This window comes from Perissodus microlepis, chromosome 15 (genome assembly GCF_051167445.1).
Source record: "Perissodus microlepis isolate ML-2025 ecotype Zambia chromosome 15, ASM5116744v1, whole genome shotgun sequence".
In the NCBI taxonomy this organism is placed as follows: Eukaryota; Metazoa; Chordata; class Actinopteri; order Cichliformes; family Cichlidae; genus Perissodus; species Perissodus microlepis.
The window spans coordinates 4,117,662-4,138,983 of record NC_140475.1 but is presented as its reverse complement, the minus strand read 5'-3'; the positions used below and the strand labels follow the sequence as shown (position 1 = coordinate 4,138,983).

The 21,322-nt window shown below is 39.7% G+C and overlaps 1 protein-coding gene across 5 annotated transcripts in view; it reads left to right on the top strand.

The window, feature by feature from the left end:
- Nucleotides 1-9,190: 9,190 nt before the first annotated feature.
- Nucleotides 9,191-21,322, top strand: part of klhl29 (kelch-like family member 29) — a 254,720-nt gene continuing 242,588 nt past the window's right edge. For 4 of the 5 annotated variants that reach the window (XM_084953380.1, XM_084953381.1, XM_084953377.1 and 1 more), the window contains exon 1: nt 9,191-9,495. The gene's annotated coding sequence lies outside the window, so the exon portion shown is untranslated. Of the gene's footprint in view, nt 9,496-9,555; nt 10,756-21,322 lie in introns of those variants that run through there. The other variant, XM_084953379.1, reaches the window with a different exon arrangement.

Below are 21,322 nucleotides of genomic sequence, written 5' to 3'. Positions count from 1 at the left end.
GGAGTTTTTCCTTCCCACTGTCGCCAACATGCTTGCTCATAGGGGGTCATATGATTGTTGGGTTGTTTTCCTCTGTATGTATTATTGTAGGGTCTACCTTACAATATAAAGCGCCTTGAGGCAACTGTTGTTGTGATTTGGTGCTATATAAATAAAATTGCACTGAATTGAATTAAATGCTAATAAACCGTGAGCTATCATTTGGTTGCTTTCGTAGTAGAAACCATCATGGCATCATTCTCTCAATTAACTCTTCAGAAGCTATTTAGTATCAGCCAGGAAAGCACAAAAGCCTCCTATGCTTTGAAAAATGGCTCCATCCAGCAAATAACAGTGCATTAAACACTGGGGAGCCAGGAAGTCATGAGTGTGTCAGGACTTGCAAGTAGTTGCGGGAAATAGGAAAGAATCATTCCAGCTAAGTGTTTGGAATATTTTTATGCAAGTTTGCTTGTATTTGACATGTCCCCCCTAAAATGTTTGTTTTTATCGAACATTGCCCCAATTATCTGGTCAGTAAACAGCATAATCAGAGCCTCCAGATGACAGAGTAAATTGGAAAGTGGTCTTGCATGCTGTCTTTGCCTTTCACACTCTTTCGTCAATACCCAATTATCCTCTCTGTTGCTTTTCCTACTGATAGCGCATGACTTAAAATAGGCTTCTTTTTTTTTGCAGGATTGTTTTCTAATTGCAACAATCCAGAGTGACTTGATGCATTGATCAACCATTAATGGCTCTAAACAATGGATAGACGCACGCATAAACACTTCTCTTCTTGCAGGTGTGCTGCAAAAAGATATTTCTTTGGCCCATTTGTCATTTTGCTCAAAAATGGCTTAAAGTGCCAGTGGACTCTTCCACCAATCCTGACATCTGTGGCTGACTGTAGGTATCGGCTTTCATGTGTGCCTCAGTTCTAAATCTCATACAGTAATTATTAGAAAATACATCCTCGAGGGATGCCAAGCACGAATGAATTGGTTTTGCAAGGTCTGATGTCCGGGATAATTACTTTCATATTTGTGAAGGACACTGTGGGTTAGAGGTTATGTGATGCAATGATGTATGTTTTGCAAGAAAAACATGTCAGTTATCAGCATATCATCAATATAAATTTCCAGGTAGAAAGCAGCTTTTGCAGTACAGGGTGAATACGGTACTTTGTGCTTTAAAGCATTTTTCTGTCCCTCAGAAATCAGTTTTTCACAGAGTGACAAATGAGGGAGACATGAAATAACATTCTATTTTTGTCTCTGCAACCTTTAGTGGAGCAACTTGCGCTGCTAAATATCAACTGAGAATCACGAAGCAGTTTCAGTCCATGTGGGCTGACTTGTGGCCCCCAAAAGCTTTAAATCATCTGGCTCAATGAATCAGAGTCTTGACTGAGCCAAATTGCCTGACTGCACCCTGTGGGAGAGATAATTGGGTGAAACAGGTTGTTTTTGTGCCTTGCTGAGGTACAAGAGAAGCAGCAGAAAGGAGAAAACAACACGGACTTCTCATTTTTTATAAAATCTCTGAAGCGTGCAGTGTCTAGTTTTTGTTCAGGATGAATTTAGTGGTTTTTTTTTGTCTTTTCAAAAGATAGAAAACTGTAATGCCCTACAAGATTGGCGAGAAATACTTTTTTGGGGATGGTTTGCAAAGATAATACATGTTAAAAGATTTTTTTTTTTTTTTTTTAAGTGCACCAGTTCAGTACACATTTTCTTGAACATGAAATTGTCAATTTGGGGCTGCAAAAACAAGATGTGACTGTCCCACTCACATATTACCACCTCTGAAGTTGATACGTGCTAGAAAACAGTTTATCACATATACAGCATATTTTTTTTAATTGGTGAGGAAAGATAAACAAATGATTAGAGACAGAACACTGACAGACGTTACGTGCAATCTCAAGCATTAACGACTGAACACACTAGCTGTAAAGGGTGAATTGATTGGTGCGCAGCTTTGATTTTAAGAGAGAGCAAAATAACGTTTTCCCTCCTTACATCTGTATAATAATACTAATAATTATTCACACACTGGTGGAGCCAAGCTACAGTTGTAGCCACAGCTGCCCTGGGGCAGACTGACAGAAGCGAGGCTGCCATATCGCGCCATCGGCCCCTCTGGCCATACTAGTAATAATAATAAGGAGAAATAGAAGAATAGGGTAGGTTACAATTGTTTTTATGCATTGGTTGGCATGCTGGTAGCATGATCAGCACTGCTGCTAACCGCTAACCAAGGAGGTCCAGAGTTTGAATACTCCAGCAGTTCTAAGCTGTAGGTGCGACTCTGTGTGTGAATAGTTGAGACCTGGAACTGAGAACCTAAGGTTTGATAAGAGGAAGAAAATAGATGGATGAAAGTATTAAAGCAGGAACATATTAGCACATTTTAAAAATTAAAGGTGGCACCTGGGTACAGTAGTTATGATAAGGAGTTGGAGAAGCACATCTTGGCTTATTATGGGGGTCTCGGTAAACGAGAGGGTGTATAGAGGAATCAGCTGTGCACGACTACAGGAAAGGAGATGAGCGTTTAAATGAAATCTTAAAGGTGAAACAAGATTGCAAGTAGGATGAGAGATGGCTTCCCTTGATCTCTGGTAAAAAAACAAAAACCCAAACAACCAGAATAAAAAGCCCAAATTCAAGGAAGTAGTTGTCTATTGCAATGGGACAGTGTATACAGGTGCCTGTGAAGTTCATTTTATGAGTGATAATGTGTCATTTAGGTACTGAATTTGCTTAATTTATTTCATAATAGTTGCCAGCTGATGTATGAGCATTGTATATTCATATATATTCATATATATTTACTGGTAATACAAGAGTATGTACATTTGAAATAGTAGTTTTTGGGATTAAAGTAAGAAGCAGTGAGTACAGCTGTGGAAGCTGTTTATGTTACATTTCTTTTTTGGAGACCTCCTTTAATTTATATGTAGTGCCCTGCTATCTAACTAGCAAGCTGCACTATGAATACGCACCATAGTTTGGTAAGTATTTAGTAGTATTCAAGTAATGGGCCCTTTTTGAGCTAATTATCAAACCTAGTAAGAAAAGAAGAGTCATACTACAACCCGGCCGATTATTTCTGCTTTGTTTTAAATTCACACCGCGCGATGAAAGAGTTGTAAACAGATCAAACAAAAGCACCAACTCACAAGTGCCTGCTGACAATCAGACACAATGAATGCGAGACAGCTCTGTGGAGTTGTGATGTAATTAGACTTGTTAATTGGAAAGGAGCCTTTCGCCACCTGCGGCAGGAAAAGTGTGAGGATTGTGGTCATCTCTGCAGAAATAGTCCTGCTAATTGTTTTGGTTTCCAGGCAGCCATGGCGGAGGAGGAATGTGTCAATTTGAAGTTGCTCTCAAGTTACACCTAAAACTGCTAAAACCCGCCGGCATTAAGGGACATCGTGAGCAATTTGCTGGGTTTATTGTCACAGAAATGGCAATTTCATTCACATTACATCCAGATAAAAAGCCACTTGAACATCACTGCAAGAATGCCAGCCATTCAACCATCTACTAACTCCTGTGTTCACTGGCAATAAGCAACACCCTAACAGATGGGAGAAATGTTCGACATCAAAAAATCTGTTTTATACAAAGACAAGAGAAGAAATCCTTTGATACTCTCAAAGGGTGAGCAGCATAAATGTCATTATAATTTAACACAAGCCAAGTGCTTTCACCCAAAGGCCCTCCATTAACAGCATTTGCATTTCTGAAAACTTGGCATTGCTCCTGTAATGACTTGTCACAGGAGAGAATGCCCTCTCTAATCTATATTTTGCTCAGCTTGATAATGTGCATTCCTATTTGAAAACGCTCTAAAGCATATTGAGTTCAGCATGCGAGCATGAGTTCAGTTTTTATAGATAGCTATGCTGAGAGCCACAGCAGCCAATTAACCATTTGTAAATTCCTTGATGGCCCAAGTTTCATTTGAAGAAAATTTTTTTCGGAGACTGAACCTTGACTGTTTCATTTCCAGCCAGATATGGATTTCATAATAGATAAACACAGACAGACTGTCTGCTTCATTTCCTTCTAATAGGATAAACGTGCAGACTCTGCCCTATTCTGTAATTCTGCTTAAAACAATATTGCCAACATGAGTCTCCCTCACCAGGGTGGAGCCCACATTATTTTCAAATCTGTCATGGCTGCTGAAGACGAAACACAACTTTGTACTTTTTTAAAAACTTGTTAAAACAAACATGTTAAGTGAGTTTCTCCACGTTGAGAGAGCTTTAATTGAAGTCAAGTTAAATGAATGTAGAGTACATTGTTTATTGTTAAAAAAGAGTAAAAGTTATTAAAAATACACACACAAGCCACAGTTTCACCCACTGAATTTGATTACATTTCGCTAACATTTTTAGCGAAGCGTATCAGTCACATCTGCACACACACACAAATCTCACAAGGCTTTGTTATATTTTCTAGTTGGATGGTTATTGAGAATAGTGCTTATAGGCAGGGTGTGTACATTTTTGTAGTGCGAATATACTGAGCGGTAGGAGGTATGAAAAATATTTTCCTTTTTTTCCATTGAACTTTCTTCACAGCAAGTTTCTCCAAAGAAAGTCAGACATTTATTAAGAATCTTTTTTCCCCAGCTGTTAAAAACAGCACATTTGCAAACTAACTTGTTTTGTTGGGGCATTCATAGACTGACATTGACATTATGTGGACGTGACACAGGGTTCAGTGCCAGCCATCATCAAATACTGCACAGTTTTTGACAAGAATATATACACTGACCATAAAAAGAAATAAATAGTGGCACTGGGGCTGAAGTGCAAAGACTATACGCTGATATATAACCTAAAGTAAATAATAGATTTAGAAGCTGATCGATAAACTGCGGAAGTGAATGAAAGCATCGGTCAACAGTGGACTAACTCCCATAAAGTTTTTTTCCCTTCAATCTCTGACTAGAAACAAAAGTTGTTTGGAGGGCATGTCTTTGCTGAATTTCTATTCGCTTTCCATTCCTTTCACCTGCATTGTACCGAAAATAAATCTACAAACAAGATGAAATGATATGTAAACTCATGGAAGCAATTTGCTTATTTTTTTGTCCACTTCCCCCTGAGCCCAATTACTGTTGTTTACAGGTTCCAGATTTATGCATGTAGTGGGTACAGTAAGGCATGAGTAACACAGTGCCCTGCAGAGCCCTGACACTCCAGCTAAGTAAATGGAAACTAACCTGTGAAAGGCAACAACATGACTACACAAAAGAAAACGATAAAAACGTTTCTTTATTTAAACATGTTTTATACCTACAATTACTGCTGTTTTTTTTTATTCAAAATACATGCTAGACTTGTAAAAAAAATCACTGAATGCATGCAAAAATGTTTTTAATGTCACTGAACACACACACACAGAGAAAAAAAATCCATAATGACCTTCCAGCATATTATAATTCAAGTGGTACACCGCTGTACCTATTCTGGGTTCTGTTTTCCGGCATAAGAAAATCTAGCCTGAGGCTGGACAATTGGGCCAATCATTGGACCAGATCAGGTGAAAAGCACAAAGTGTCCTAACCAGAATCTTAAGCTGCTTTAGCTTTATTTATTTTTAGGCATATAAAGCATGTGAACATGCTGGTCTGGTGGGAGAGTCCTTGAAGAAGACAGCTGCAGACATATGTAACAGAGGTTATTGTGAGAAAAGAAGAAAAAACACGGTTGGTATTCGCGGTGGTGGAATGTGATTTAGAACTTGTACTTAACTTACTGCGAGGAGAACTACGGCGCGAGATTGTTACCTTTATTTCGCTAATGGAGTTGATTTCACCTTGAAGTATGACGGCTATGTCGAACTGAATGAATGCGAGCAGCTAGACTTGTAACAATATGACACTTTCTTATAATGAACTCGTGTAACATTTTTTTTCCTGTTTGTGTTAGCTTGTTTTCACTCGCTTTATGAACATATTTTTCTTCTTTCAGACAGGCAACTTTGTTATGTGCTTGCAACTGTGGATTTACAGCAAAGAAAGCTTGCACCCCTTGGCTCTGTTGCTGAATTTTGAAATTATATATTAGCAGAAGCATTGGCTTATACAAGAGGAAGAATCAAAAGTCGTAGGTTTTATTTGCACTGTAACGCCTACCTGTAGACCTGCAGTTGCCACATACAGTTGACTTCTGCCCACAAACACACAACTGCAAACCTTTATGCAAAGTCACTTTGTGCATTCCTACGTTAGCTTGTGCAATATATACTTTTTAATCGTTCCCCTATCCATAATAATTGCTCCATACAAATGAAAAAATGAAATCTATTTTTTCAGATATGTTTTTTCACACGTTTTAACATTTAAATTAATTTGGACATAAACGTTTGTACAGATTCGCACTTTGAATGTATCGCCCACCTCCAGCGTATTCACCCAAAACGCCTTCACACATTCAGATGTAGTGATACACAGCCAAAGTACTCACGACCCCATTTTATTTCCATAAGAACAAAACCTCTCAAACCACAAAACACCATTAGGTTATACTGGTGCCGTTAGTGCAGACACAGATACGCTACAATTTTGTTAATTATCAGGCAACAACACCCATTGTTCCTACTTCTTACAGATCTTGGACTGCAACTTTGTCAAAGCTGGCATTAAATTCAGAGATGCACAGCACACTCCTTCCACCCCCATCTTTCTCCCTTGCTGAACTCTGAGTCATGTTAGCCCATCACCATTAAACAGTCGCTAAGAGCTTGCTCCATCATTGTACATCGTACCCGTTTTTCCCCTCTGGGAGACTCGTTCCACCCCAAAAAAACAAAGATCTCAGATAGGAAGCTTTATTTGCACAATGTAAGAAGTTCTGATTAATTCAAAGTACAACCTGCAGGCTCCGGTTTGGCTCACTGGGCTCCACAACAAATTAGCACACACCATTGCACACCGTCTCACTCGCTGCCATAGCTGAAAGGCACAGCTGAAAGACTTCTGAAATTACTGCAAAATAGAATTTGACCCCTGATAAGGCCCACTATCTATTCTGCCAAGTGTGACATTTTGATGCAACGCAGGATGTCTCTGGAGTGTAGAGCACTCGAGTATTTCACCCAGGCATTTTGAGGAGTGCATACGCTTAAATTGTATTCAAGTGATCATGATATTTGTGCTCTGCCGAAAGTAAAAAAATTGTGTTAGTTTTTTTTAGGGTAACGCCGTAGGATTTTACACACTACATGCAAGTCTGTTCTCTTGTCAGTTTTTGGAGTGGTGGAAGGCAACTCACAACAACTCGGAGTGAAATATTGCCCTTTTTTGCCCCACTTCATTTTAATAAATATTTAGTGAATAGGTTTGCACACCCGTGCAAGTGTTTTAATTACTCAGGCTGATTAGACCTAAGGTAGAAATTGGGTTGAGCTATGCTGGGAATAAGATGATGTCAACAAACTTAATCATTAAGTAAGAGTGATCACTGTGCTCCAGTAGGGGGTTACAGTAAAGAATGATGCATTATTACTGATTAAATATCAAACACTATGATAAGTAGTTTGTAAATACTATGGATATGCTTTCCAACTGCTATATATAACACTCACTTTTGATTCATATAGCTGATAAACACTTGAAAAAACCCTATATTTTAATGCTTTTCAGCTTCTTTTTTGTTGTATTTCTTTTGCTACAAAACATCCAAAACTGGTAATATATAACAAATAATTACAAGATTATGATACAAAATCATAAAGGAAAACATTTGTTGTGCTGTATTATAACCATAAACAGCCATAATTCTTATTTTAAGGGACATTATTCCAGCGTATAAGAGCCTGTAACAGCGGTTAGTGGTAGGAAGATTCAGTGGCGCTGACCCTGAAAACAAAGCAACTAAATTCAGCCATGTTTCCTTTCCATATCTGGGTTTTCCTGCTCCAGCATGTTAACTCTCCTGCATAGATACTCTTTATAAGATACTTTTAGGTCCTGTAAAGGGTGCAGGTGTTTTCACTTGGGGCTGATTAGACCCCTGCTCTAGCTGAAGATGAGTTACATCACAAAAAACGATGTCACCAAACATCACACTGAACTGCCTTGATATGAAAATGATAGAGTTGTCAATCTAAAGAGACCGTACACGCCCACGTGGTCTTGAGAGGAGAACTAATCAAGCAAAGTAAGTGAAAGCATTTGTACAGTGCAGTCGAGGCAGGAAAGGGGAGCTTGATGACAGCGAGCCAAAAAGACTGTAATGGATTCTGCGCCATGTGCCACTAACAGGGAGATAATCCATCAGGTAAGAACAAATAATCACGTTGGGCGACAAATTGAAAGTTTTAGAAGGCTGTAAAGATATGGCCAGAATTAAAAGGTTCTCAGTGGATAAGAAGGTTTCTGTCTGAGTTAATTGCCCCACAAGTAGCCGGTCCCCAGAAGGAGCCGAGATAAAACTGAACTATCAAAACAAATAAATCTGCCGAATAGGAATTAATTTATCGTCCACACCTGTGTTTTTCCTGCCGCGGTGCATCAAAATGTCCTCAGTGAGAGGCCGTGGCTGTCTTTTCTTGACTTTCTGTAATTATTTCTTCCCACCTTTGCTTGATCGCGTCACATTGCTGATTGTGCTCATGGAAAAGTGGTTAGGGAAGCAAAAAGGACATTGATTTTAGGCAATTTGGATCAAGCCGGAGAGGGCCCTGTTGATTTTCATTCTAGCCATCTAATCAGGGGCTGATTTACAACCGGGACGCTAAGTGAATGTAATTACCAGCATTTAAGCGCCAGGTAGGACGGGGAAAGCTACAGCGGTTTTGGGAAGGAAGAACAGCCAGCATTAGTGCACCTTTCATCTGTAATTTGGACTTATTTGGGAAGATTGTTTGGGAATATTTCAGCTGTAACCACCCAAAAACTGTTTTTTTCTTTTCTTTTTTTAGTGAATAATACAATTATTACAGTTTGTTTTCTTGCTTGCTCGTCTAAGTAATAGAAGAAGAATACGATTGAACCTTTGGAACTCCCTTCATGGCTGATAATGATCCAAGGAACCTCCTGCGAGGACAGCTCCACTGATGCTGAAGTGCAAGCACAGCTCTCTGCGGGTACGTGCGATGGCATACAGTGGCGGGTGGGAGGCGCTGTAGGGCTTGTGTGAGAGAAACAAAGTGAAAGGGGAGGAGCAGCATCGGGAGTAAAGTGGCCACACGGTGTGCCAGTCCGTCCAAGCAGTCGCTTACATCTCAGATCCGCCGCCGCGCAGAGAGCGCAGAAAGCCCGTCTGCCAAGTCCTGTCCACTCCACTTGGTGACGTGCAGAGCCGAGCGCAGGCAGGCCACTTACAGACCGGCCCACAGCCGCTGCCACTGCACTGTGCTGCTCCTTTTGCTGTAAAATGCAACAGCGGTCTTTGCGGGATAAAGACAGCATTCATACATAATCAGCGCCGGAGCGAAACAAGGACAAACGCCGGGGGACAGGAGCAGCGAGCGGCTGGTGGAGGTAAGCGCTCGGTCAGCGGAGGTGCGAAGAAACACCGCGCTGACTCTCGCCTTTGCTTCTATTTTTTTTTACACGCTTCTGTGTTAAGGCAGGAGTTCACTCGTCCTATCATGAATGAATGAGGGGGATCATCAGTTTCACTGCCAGCCCTTAGCTGAGGACCATAGCCTACCAAATGGTGTGTACGGCGCTCACGTTGTGCGCAAGCGCTCCCGTTAAGAGGAGGGCGAATAAAACTAACTTCACGACTCAGATCGAGGTTTGGGAATTTAAAGAAGGAGTGGTCTGCGTCAATGTCAAACAATTTAGGACTTACAGTTGGTCACTATAGCAACGCTATCAAATATACACACATATTACTGAATTATTTTGGTATATATACCAAAATAATTCAGGTGTAATCAACTGGTCATGTTCTGACAAACTGCCTAGAAGCCTTTAATCATGTGCAAACGACTGGGCAGAAGAAATAAATTTCAATGTCACTTACCCCAGTTGTGCATCTTCTGAATTTACAGCTGCACAAATCCCACTACTGCACAGATTGTAACGGAAAGATTTATTGTGGCTCTGGAGTGGATTTGAGGAAAAATAAATAAATAAATAAAATCCTGTTATTATATTCCACAGATGCGTGTAAAGTTGTAGCCTGCGCTAGGCAAGACTCATCCTTCAAACAGCTAAGCGTTGCTCATGACAAGTCCCATGTGTTGTTACAGTGCAGTGCTGTGAAGTGAAGTGGAGCACTGGCTGTGAAGGACACTGTGTTTTGCAGAAAGTTCCCGATGATCATCGAGTCCATGCTGTTTTACAAATGCACCTTCTGACCGGGCAGGAGCTGTTGTCCTGTGCAAGTGTGAAGGCACTGTAGAGGCGAAAGCATGGATTACAGAATTATCACATTTTGCCTGTAGTCCATATTTAGCATGATTTATTGTGAACTCTCACATCCAACAGCACACTTGTCGATCCTCCTGGATGGTCCCCCCGGTGCTGATCCCTGTTTACGAGCCTGACTTACTGTATATAAATAGATGTAGCCTACGGCCACCCATCATGACTGCGCGTGCGTTGCTATTCTGAAGATGCATCCAACATTTGTTATTGTATTAATGGGCTGAGCATGTGAGGCAGGAGCAGGACACATTTCCCTGCTGATGACATTTGAAAACCTAGCAGGCTATCACAAATCAAGGCAGGGATTAAGGGGCTTTAGTGCTAGTCCTCTCTGAAGAGACGGGGAGCTCTGGACTGCATAAGGTAAGACAATGCATTTGCCTGAGAGCTGCTGTGTTTAGCGGGGGTCTTCTCGCCTCACGTGCTGCATTTGAGGGAGAACTCTCGCTCTGCACATTTAGGATAACCAGTCACCGCAGGTGGATGATCACACAGCAGCATTATATGGAGAGGTGTTAACACACTCTGTAGCGTGTGTTAAGCTACAGAGCCTTATTGTCAGGCAAGCCTTACCTCTGTGGAAGTATTGTCGTCTCTTCAGTTTGTCACAAGCTTCTTTGCAATAAACTCAATCAGGGATAATCCTTCTATATCAAATGTGATTTAGGTTGGTCTAGGGAACCGCTTTGGCCGGAGGAATTCATTTAGAAATTACCCAGAGGCATTTATCCTATTAGCAAAGGCAAAGCGAAAAACGACTCCTGTTGTTATGGTCAGCAAATTCCAAAACTGCAGCTCAAGGCCATTTATTATAATTTTTTTTCCACCACGTTTTCCAAGAAGGAGAACACGGGATAAAGCATGTATAATTTGACCGGTGTGGAATGTGTGATCTAAATGCAGGCTAAGGAGGTAGAAAGGATGAAATGCTGTACAGTGTTTTCTTGTACTTGGATGAAGTTGTGATGCACTTGGTTTTGCCTCCGGTGATCAACCGTGTATTTCAAGGAGTCGAGGAAGCAGAAGCTGTGCCAAACTTGCCAATAAATATGACCGCAGAAAGCCAAGCTCTGAGTGATTTTCATGTAACAGCAGTCAGATAAATATAGCTATTCGGCAGCAGTTTGGATAAGACGAAGTAATTTCCAGTGTCTCCTTTTTTCTTTTTCGTTTTTTTTTTAAACTAATGTACATGTAATGCCTCTGTTTATCTGCAGCCTGCTCACCAAAGCAAAATATTAAAGTGTGAATGTAGTCGGCAATTACGCTGATTCTGTTGGAGCAGTGGATATTAGAAAGCCAATCTGGACCAGCCCGCCCCCAATCAAAATGAGAATGAAAAGCAGTTGTGCATGTTTTTGTCTCTTTGGCACACAATGAACTCTATTTTCTCCAAGGTTAAAGAGGGTATCCTTTCTTCTGTAATCACATTGCTCTAGCAGATTTATACTGTGCTCTCTCTGCGTGTTCATAGAGGCTGCTTTGAGTATGTGAGTAATTTTTTATTTATTTTTAATTTTTAATTTTTTTTTTTTTGGGGGGGGGGGGTTACACGTGCACCCCTTTAGAAACACCAGTATATTCAAACAACAGTATCCACACACTGAGATCTGAAATGTGAGATTTTGAAATGTGAAATCAGATTCTTGTAGCCTGTTACACAATCAGGTGACAGTGAGTTGAATTTAGCAATAATATCTGCAGCTTTAAAATCTATTTATTTTCTTATTAACAAATATTTTACTGAATTAATGTGACACAACTGTCGTTATTAAATGATTTATAAAATTTTGATTATATATTGTTTATTTTTTTAAGCACACACAGACAGGGTATTAAAAAAAATTAGTTCCAATTTCAAAAGACTGTTTTTTGTTGTTTTTTTTTTAAAGGAAAGGAAAATTGCAGTAAAATTTAAAGTACATGGCTGAATATAAACTTTTACATACAAAACTTAACTGTTGCTCAAGGCATACCTCTCCGGACACTTGCATATGTCCATACAATAGTCAAACTTGTCTGTGGTCACTGTAGCCACTGCTGTTATGCCACCTTCCAGCAACCACATGAAAGTCACGAATCCGTTCTTTCTAACGGTATGTGCTTCGATTGTTACTGGTGAATGGCTTGACCTAAAGCACTTTGAAATTGAATTATTCTTTTTGATGCACTCTGCATTTCATAAATATATATTTTTTATGTTTCTGAAATGTGATATTATTTTTTTAAATAATAATAAAAAAAATAATTATGGGTTTTGTTCGTTAAAGAAATCATTTATTACAGGAAATATTCTTAGTGGTTTCTTTTCTTGTCGTAAGTTAGAAAACAATATTAATGTCTCTCCTCTGTCAATATAAACATAAATCTATTGCATGCTACTGCTTACTGTATTTACTGTAAAGACTTCCTTCAGCAAGAAAGCTTGCAGTACATTATGTATACATTTCGTGCTAACCCTTTGATGCTAGTGGTGAATAATGTTGGCTCCTTTGAACACGGTGTACCCAGCAGTTTTCATAATATTGCTCCTTTTTTTGCTTCTGTTTTTGTGTTAATTGAACCGTTATTTCAATTCACTCAGGAAGCACTGTATTAAATTGCCATAGCCACTTAGATGGTACTCTGGTAGCTTTTTGTACTCTTAGTGCATTTATTTCCCTTTTCTTAGGTCAATTTTTCTGGTTGTTGTGCTGCTAGCAAATTGCAAGCATGGAATCTCTGTACAGGTTGAACTTGACCTCAAGGTCAGTTTGCTTAGCAAGTTTTCAGTTTTTCTTTTCAAGCAGTCATGCTGAAACAACGGGAGCTGCAGTTAAAAGCAGCACGGAGCAAGAATTTAGTCCTCATCATACCTGGCATGCTTCATCACAAACATCTGGGGTGACGACTTTATAACAGATTTTACTTCCACATTTATAAAAATAATAAGAGTCCTGCATTATTATATTATTATATTATTATATTAAATATTAAAGTCCTGCCTACATAGCTCAGTTTGGTACCGGACCTGTTACCCATTATTATGTCAAGCAAATCTAGACCCACTCTGACAGGCTATTGCGAATTGTGGAATTGGGCTTTCGAGGTTGACTGGCTGCATTAACACGGTCAGTCTGCATATAATTAAGACAATGAATCTCTCGCCTCATTTGACAGAAACATATGTAGTTTTGTTAGTTGTGTGATTAAGTTTAGAATGCTTGGTTTAAAAAATATTGAAGAATAATATATTTTTGATGATTTGCATTTGGTTCTGGTTAAAAATTGTTCGATGGATCCAGAAATGCTTTTTTGCAGGAAAGAGTCTGCCGCGTGTACTCCACCAACTGTTTTGCTGTTTGTTGCTGGAAAAGGAGCAGGTTAGTTAGAGCAGGCCATCTTTTAATGTGTCCAAGGACACGTTTGTCTAAAGACTGTTTAAAGAATGGGGAGGTATCCCCATCTAGACCACCTCCAAATGTGGTCTGAGCAATGGGGCATTAACCGAGTCCCTTCAGGAGCAGTCCGCCTGTAGTTGTACCACCCAAGACCAATGTTAAGGCCATGTATGAGCAGAGCCTTAGATCATTTACACCCAGTTCGTGATAACAGCCGTATCCAAGCTATAGCACTGTATGCTAATGACTCTGTGGCTCATACGCAAGCTTGCTTTGACTCAGTGCTTTAACAAATATTAAGTCTCTCATTGATCAAGATGGGTTTCAGCTTGTGTTGGCCATGTTTGTTAGTGTATTCAAGCTTGATAGCAAGCGTGGAGAGAATGCTTGATCTGTCTTGATTTGGTTTACCGTGTCCTGCTTTGATATCAACACGATAAAGGCGTTTTCAGTGACAGGATGACCAAAAGGCCTTGTTTTCCTTCCAACACAAAGCATAGTGAGGTTTTTTGGTTTTTTCCATTAGTTGTTTTAAAAGTAACACTTGTTATTAAAAAAAACGTAACATCTTTTTAACGCATATTTTAAAAACATTTTTGCTGTAAATCTGAATTTGCTGTAAATCTGAATACCATCTCAGTGAAAACTAAAATCCTATTCTAAATACTGACAGGGGAGATGCCTTTCAAGGACAAAGATGAAGATGGATCAGATACTTACCACATTAAGTTTTTTCTTTGCCGATAGTACTGAATTATTCTCCCGCAGCTTTTAAGGGAGCCTTTAAACTTTCCTTATTGGTTTTCTGGGACAGTGATGTCTTTGTTTGAATATGCCGCTGAATATTTAGCATAACTGGCCATTACAAAGCATAAAATACTTGCTAACACACGGGGCATAAGGCCATGAGCAAATGCCGTGCTTCCCAAGCTCTTTAGAGATCAGTGAACTATGAAAAGCAGTCTCTTCAGCTGCCCTCTTGAACACAGTCGCTGAAGGGCTAGTGATGCTGGTATCATATTTCTAAAAAGCCTGCAGTTTCCCTTTTCAGAGACTCAAATGGTCTCAAAATGCACTAAGCTCTGAACCTCCTGCATCCATGGAGATTTGATTTAATAGATCACTTTCAAAGCTTAGTTTCTGTTGTTGTATTTATGTTGTTGATTATGAAAGTTAGGAATTTTGGTACTGTTTAACTGAATAGGTTCTTTAATATACATTTATATTTCAGTTTTATTTGTATTTTTTTTTTTCACATTTTTCAATATTAACACCTAACAGTAAGATTTCTGTTAGTGTAATGATTTTAGGTCTTTAATCTGCTGACTTTAAAAGTGTTAAGTTGTCATAGTGTTGCTGTGGCTGTAATATGTAGTACGTGGCATGAGTGTGTTTGTTGTCAAACAGCTATGCTTTCCAGGAATCTGAACCACCCTACACAAAAGGCTGTGAGCCATTAGGCCATAACACCAGGGCCAAGGGCTGCACTTAAATTCTAAATTTACCAGTAACTTTAGCTCGGATTGCATTTGTTCAATGTGGCATTGAAAGTATTTGGTCCTCCTGCCAAAAAAAAAAGAAAGAAAAGAAAGCATTGTTAGGAAAACTGAAGACCATTCCATTAATGCTAATACCCACATAGAGTGTTTAAATTCATTTGACATGTTTAGGGACACGGGGTGAGGATTTGGTTTGGACTCAAGCCTGTGAGGCTACATCTCAGGGCCGCTGCACTCTGGGAGGCTGCTGTGTGGTGAGTGGCTCCGCAGGGGGCAGGTTAAGCCTGTTAGCCCCATGCGATGATGCCGTAGGTTTGCACCAGCAAGGGAGGGAGCGGGCTGTGAAAGAGGTGGACATGGAAAATCTTTTTTTTTTTTTTTATATATATCTTGTAGACCATCACAACCAACAGAACCACTGCTATTTTTCCTCCTGTTTATGCAGGCCCCCATTAAGCCTGTCTACAGGAATATTTCTGCACCGCAGCTGACGGCCACAGCTCCCCAGGCATCCCTTTTATAAACCTTACTCATTTTAATAAGGTGCACTTCACTATCTTATCTCTGCTTTGGAATAAACATCATCTATAATGTAATACAAAACCTATTCAAGCTATGTCCAAGTTGTTAAAAAAAGGAGACTAAAGCAGACATTGTTTGGGAAGTGCACCGGGCCTTAAAAGGACACGGACACATTATGTAATCATTTATTTGAAATTGAATAATTGAATCTGCCTTGAGGAGAAGCCAAGCTTAAAGAGAGGCCTGTTGGAAGAGGTTTTGAGGTGGAATGTCAGACTCAAACTAACTCTGTCTGCTTGAGGCAAACCAGACTTCAAATTACTTCAAGAGGAAAACAAATTTCACCGGTCACTGAAGTCACTTGAACCCATTTCACTTGCTTTTTGTCTCAGAACCATGGGAATTTACAATAAAACTATTTGAGCTTTGCCACTGTCATTTCAGTGGTGCCACAATGTAACTGCAGTGTATAGTCTATGTGCTGTGTGCCTGTGCCGCAGGGTGGATTTTTTCTTTTCTTTGTTTAAATTGCCATTTGTCTTGGTATTAACAAGAAAATATACTAAAAGCAGGGTTTACCCAGTAATCTTCTTACCTGAATCTGGGGATGCCACTCCTACTTCATCCTTCACCATGCATTTATTTTGAAGGGATCTGTTTGAGGGGAAGCCTCTGAATCATTTATCTGCAGTGAGGACTAAATATGTAAATCGTTCACAATTAATTGTAGTATACATAACAGTGACTTACAGCAATGTCTGATTTGCATACTCCAACTGCGCGAGTTAAAAGGTGGCTTTTTGAGTTAAGAGGGTACATAAATCACGTGTTTACAGGTGGTGTGATGTGCATCTGTAATACTGTCCTATTTACAACCTGTTTGCATTAGTTCGGATGTATTCTTTCAAGGGCCACAACAGCTTATAAAATATTGGCACCATCCCAGGCATCCTAATGCTGCGATGCATGCACTCCACTGTTGATTAATTCACGTTGGCAGTAGATTTTCTCTGTATAAATACCTGCAGCACAATGACCAGGGTCATTAATTGTATTTAGTAATTACCGTATGACAGCCAGCAACAAATTAAAAAGGAAAGGGGGCTGTTTTTATTCATTTAAACTCTGTGTAAGTGGGTCACCACATTATCAAAATTGGACTATTGACATTAGCTCATATTCTATTCAATTTTCAATTGAGTTCCGGTTTATTTATAGGACGCCAAATCACAACAACAGTCGCCTCAAAGCACTTTATGCCATAAGGTAATGAATTTAGTATATTTGGATAAAAGCCTGACAACCAACGAGCAAGCACTTGGCAACAGTGGGAAGGAAAAACTCCCTTATAATAGGAAGAAAACCACTGTTAGTACCAGGCTCAGGGATTGGTGGCTATCCGCCATGACCGGTTGAGAGTCAAGGAGAAAGAGAAAAGAGAGACGCAGACTCGTAGGGTATACTTTATATACTTTGTACTTTGTTTTAAATCTACATCATAGGTACATTGTAACCGCAAACCCCTCTGAAACCTTATGCCGTAACATGACATGAACGTCCCTAGAAATCATATCTACACGTCTTGTTAATGCAGCCCACAACTCTTGTAACTGGCCTGTTCAGCACTGTTGATGACTCCTGTGTGTTCCGGCTACTTTTTCACCACGGCTTTTTAATTTATCAGTGAGAGAATAACAGTCATTGCCTCAATAAGGAATGATAATCATTGCTCCAATATAAGGACTCAGATGGCAGCGAATTCCTGGAGGGAGATCGCTGAAACCGTCAGAATGGACGTGAGGGAATTTACAAAGAAGTGGAAAATCTTAAGGGACAAATATGTTTGCCTCCCCCCCAAAAAAAAGGAAAAGAAAAAGAAAATGACCACAACAAAGAGCAGGGGCGCAAGATGGGAAAAATGTACCAGCATTTTATTTGTTTGTATCGTGTCTGGCACCGCACATAAAAACACAACCACAATGTAATTAATACATAAAACGCTACACAAAAGTATGAGTGCTGGCAACGATTTCAACCACTTACGTAGGTTATGTCGCACACTCTGCAAAGATTCACTGCATAAGTCTAAATCCACAGTAAGGACGAGAGAAGACCAAAATGTAATGATATGTTGGTGGCATATAAACACACGGGGAGTGAACAGAAGTGCTCAGTGCCTCACTTGAAGTCGTGTAGCACAGAGGTGAAATTTGTGTTTTTCTGCGTTTTTATCCGTTTTTTAAATCGTTTTATCGTTAACTTGGTTTCCTTGGGTCTTTTCCCGCGTGTTATGAATAAATCTTCTTTTTTGGTACCGGTACTGGTTTTATTTTGTTGTATTTATCCGGGACACCTTAAAGGCCGGTCTGTGAAAATATTGTCGGACATAAACCGGTCTGTGACGCAAAAAAGGTTGGGGACCGCTGCTGTAGCAGTTGGAGCCTACAGCACCATAACTAAGGGAAAGTTCAGGTCACCTAATCAAGCCCTAACTATAAGCTTTATCGAAAAGAAAAGTTTTGAGTTAAAACTGGACAGGGTGTCTGTCTCCCAAAACCAAACTGGGAGCTTGTTCCACAGGACAGGGGCCTGATAGCTGAAGGGTCTGCCTCCCATTTTACTTTTAAATGCTTTAGAAATCAGGACTGAGCCTCCAGTCTGAGAGGGAAGTTTGTTATTAGGATAATATGGTAGTGGTGACATCTTTATGATATGATGGGCCCCGATCATTCAAGACTTTGTGCGTGAGAAGGATTTTAGTGCATAAAGCTTAAAAAGGAAACGCCAATGACAATGACTTTGGTTATACAACTGCCTTCGCTCAGATGCAACCCTGGCTGTTTAACCTCTCTTTACATGAACACAGTTCATTGGAGTAGACTTAAAAGTCAGGCAATTGCCACTCATATCAGCAGCCAAGCAAATGCAAAGTGAAAATCAGAGAGAAGAAAACTCCTGCTTGGAAAGACATAAAGGGCAATGTTGCTGCTTGGTCTCTGTGCCCCGGGTACATTTTATGCGTTGCAGCTTGGCTGTTTTTGCATTCAAAGATGAACAGACTTTGTCCGCAATAAAACTGACCATAACGTTAATAAGGCTGCAGCTGAAGGTGGCATTGTAAAGATATCTGTCATTGCTCTGTGCCCGTGGCCCCGGTGTGGTTTTATAGCTTTGAAGGGTAGACATTTTCTTTTTCTCAGCGTTTGCAAGATAGGCCTATCCATTCCCTCCTCTGTGGACAAGAATTCATTGCCACTTGGAAAAGAAGCCCTTTGATTTTTATGAGAGAATTCTTTTAACTGTAGTCACACCAGTCATTTGATGGCGTGGCCATAACATGAAGCTGCTCGGCATTTGCAGTTTTTTGCCGTACTCTTTTTACTTTGCTTTCCTGTTCCTGCTGCAGCTCTCGAGTCTTGCGGCAATACCTTTACCCTGAAATGAATAGTCCACTTCAAAACTGCTCAAACACCCTTTTGAGAATGGAGCCAATGTGATGGCAGCCAAGTGTGATTATTAATGGCGGGTCTCTATCTCTCAGGCCTTAATTGGTCTCTGCTGATTGCTCAGCGTTCTGATTAAGAAATGTCATTAAAATTGATGTATTATACTTCCATGTGGTTTTCACAGTTAGCTGCTTCAATCAATTGATAATTACGTAGATGATTTATAACTGGGGTTCATTCTGACAAGTTTACAATAATGGACACGGTAGAACTTTTTCTGTACATCATTTGAGTAAGGCAGCGAGTGACTGAAAGTTCACTTCACCTTTTTATCCCAGTGATATTTTTCATTTTTAAGGTTATTAAGTATGTTAAATGTCATTCAGGAGTGGCCTTTGGACTGAAAGTATTTGAATTTCATCACAAATGCGTAGACAATTAGAGGAAGAGAGCAAATATAAATCTATAGGGAGAAGTCAATGAGATGGTTAATGATGTTCCTTTGTGTGGAGTTAATGGAAAACATCTCTAATTTCATGCCAAAGTAAACATTTCTCCTACGGGGGTTCAACTCATTTTGTTTTTAAAAAAAAAATACGAGAAAGAAATTCAAGGTTTTCGTTTACACACCAGTGCCAATGCACTTGGTTCGGATAATAAGTATTGGTAATTTTTGTCACATCAAACTCAATATATACAATATTGCCTGGAAGTTATTGACTGTTTATGTAGTTAAAATTCTAATTACGCAAAATTCTTTACGTTCCATAAAGAAAATGGGTGGTGGCACCAAAACACATCATATTCGGGTGCATATTCCTTAATGACTTTCTTAAAATATACTTCTTATATATGCACACTTGGTTGCATTCTAACTTTTAATGAGATTTCACTCTGGATTATTTTGGCACTGTTACATAAACAGCCATATGTCACAACTTTTTTTTTTTTTTTTTTTTTTACTCTGCAACAGCAGATGTATTTTAGCCCCATAAATTGACGGTGGAAAAAAATGTTTGAAACCCAGCGAGTTGTTGTCTTTTATCATCCTCTCGAGAAAGATTTGGCAAGGTAGCCCTTTCCATTCCTGCACATCATCACAAATGCAATCAGACTTTTTTTCCTTCCCTTCACCCCAAGAATAAAGAAATAGGCTTTCATTCACCGTGTTTCATCTTAAAAAAGACAAAATGCACTCAAGATCCAGCCCTGCAGACTAAGTCTGACGTGATGCGCGTGACTCGGAGGAAGTGTCAGCAAAACAGGATAAATGAGCATTCAATAACATTTCCCTTTTTGAAAACGTTTGCCCGTCTGCTTTTCCACAGATAAGCCCATCCTGGGAACTAATATATCTATATCGGTGTATTATTTTGAAGGAGAAGAAAATGTTTTTGGCATAGCTCACACAGGGACAGTAAAGGAAAAGAGAGATGTAGCTTCACATCAAAAATGTGCACACAAATGCTGTGATTATCGGTTGTCTAACAATCACAGCGACAAAAGGGCACCAACAGTGTTTTGCTTAAATACAGTGCATTTTCTTTTGTATTGGAGTTTTAAATGATGTGGACTTGCAGAAATGTGTAAACAGAAGTGTTTTTTTGTTCCGATGAAGGGAGCCTAACTTAACTCTTTGTTCTTTCTCACAGTGCGTCATCTACGATGTCAGTGCATGTTTGGTGTGTCGGTAAAAAGAAAAGGCAATACTCTTTGTGAAAGTAGAACAAGAGGTTTTTTTGGCAGCTCTTAAAGTTCAGTGTGGCTGTATTGCATAGTGGTTTATGTAGGCTGCTCTGAGAAATGTATGTATACGTATATACTATATATATTACATGACAGTAGTGCTTTTGACAATATCTGGCGCAGTCGGATCCGACATCCTTTAATCTGCCAGTTTTCTAGTCTGTACGAAGCCTGTGTGATGTCCAGTACGCAGTTAGGAAACAGTCTTCCTGTGCTCTACCTGTACTAAGGCAAGACCCTTATCTAAACCGTAACTGAGTAAATGTGGTAGTGGGATTGCGTCATCTCCTATTGTGTGCTGCAGGGGCATCAGCTAATTCACCTAACATTTTGTGAA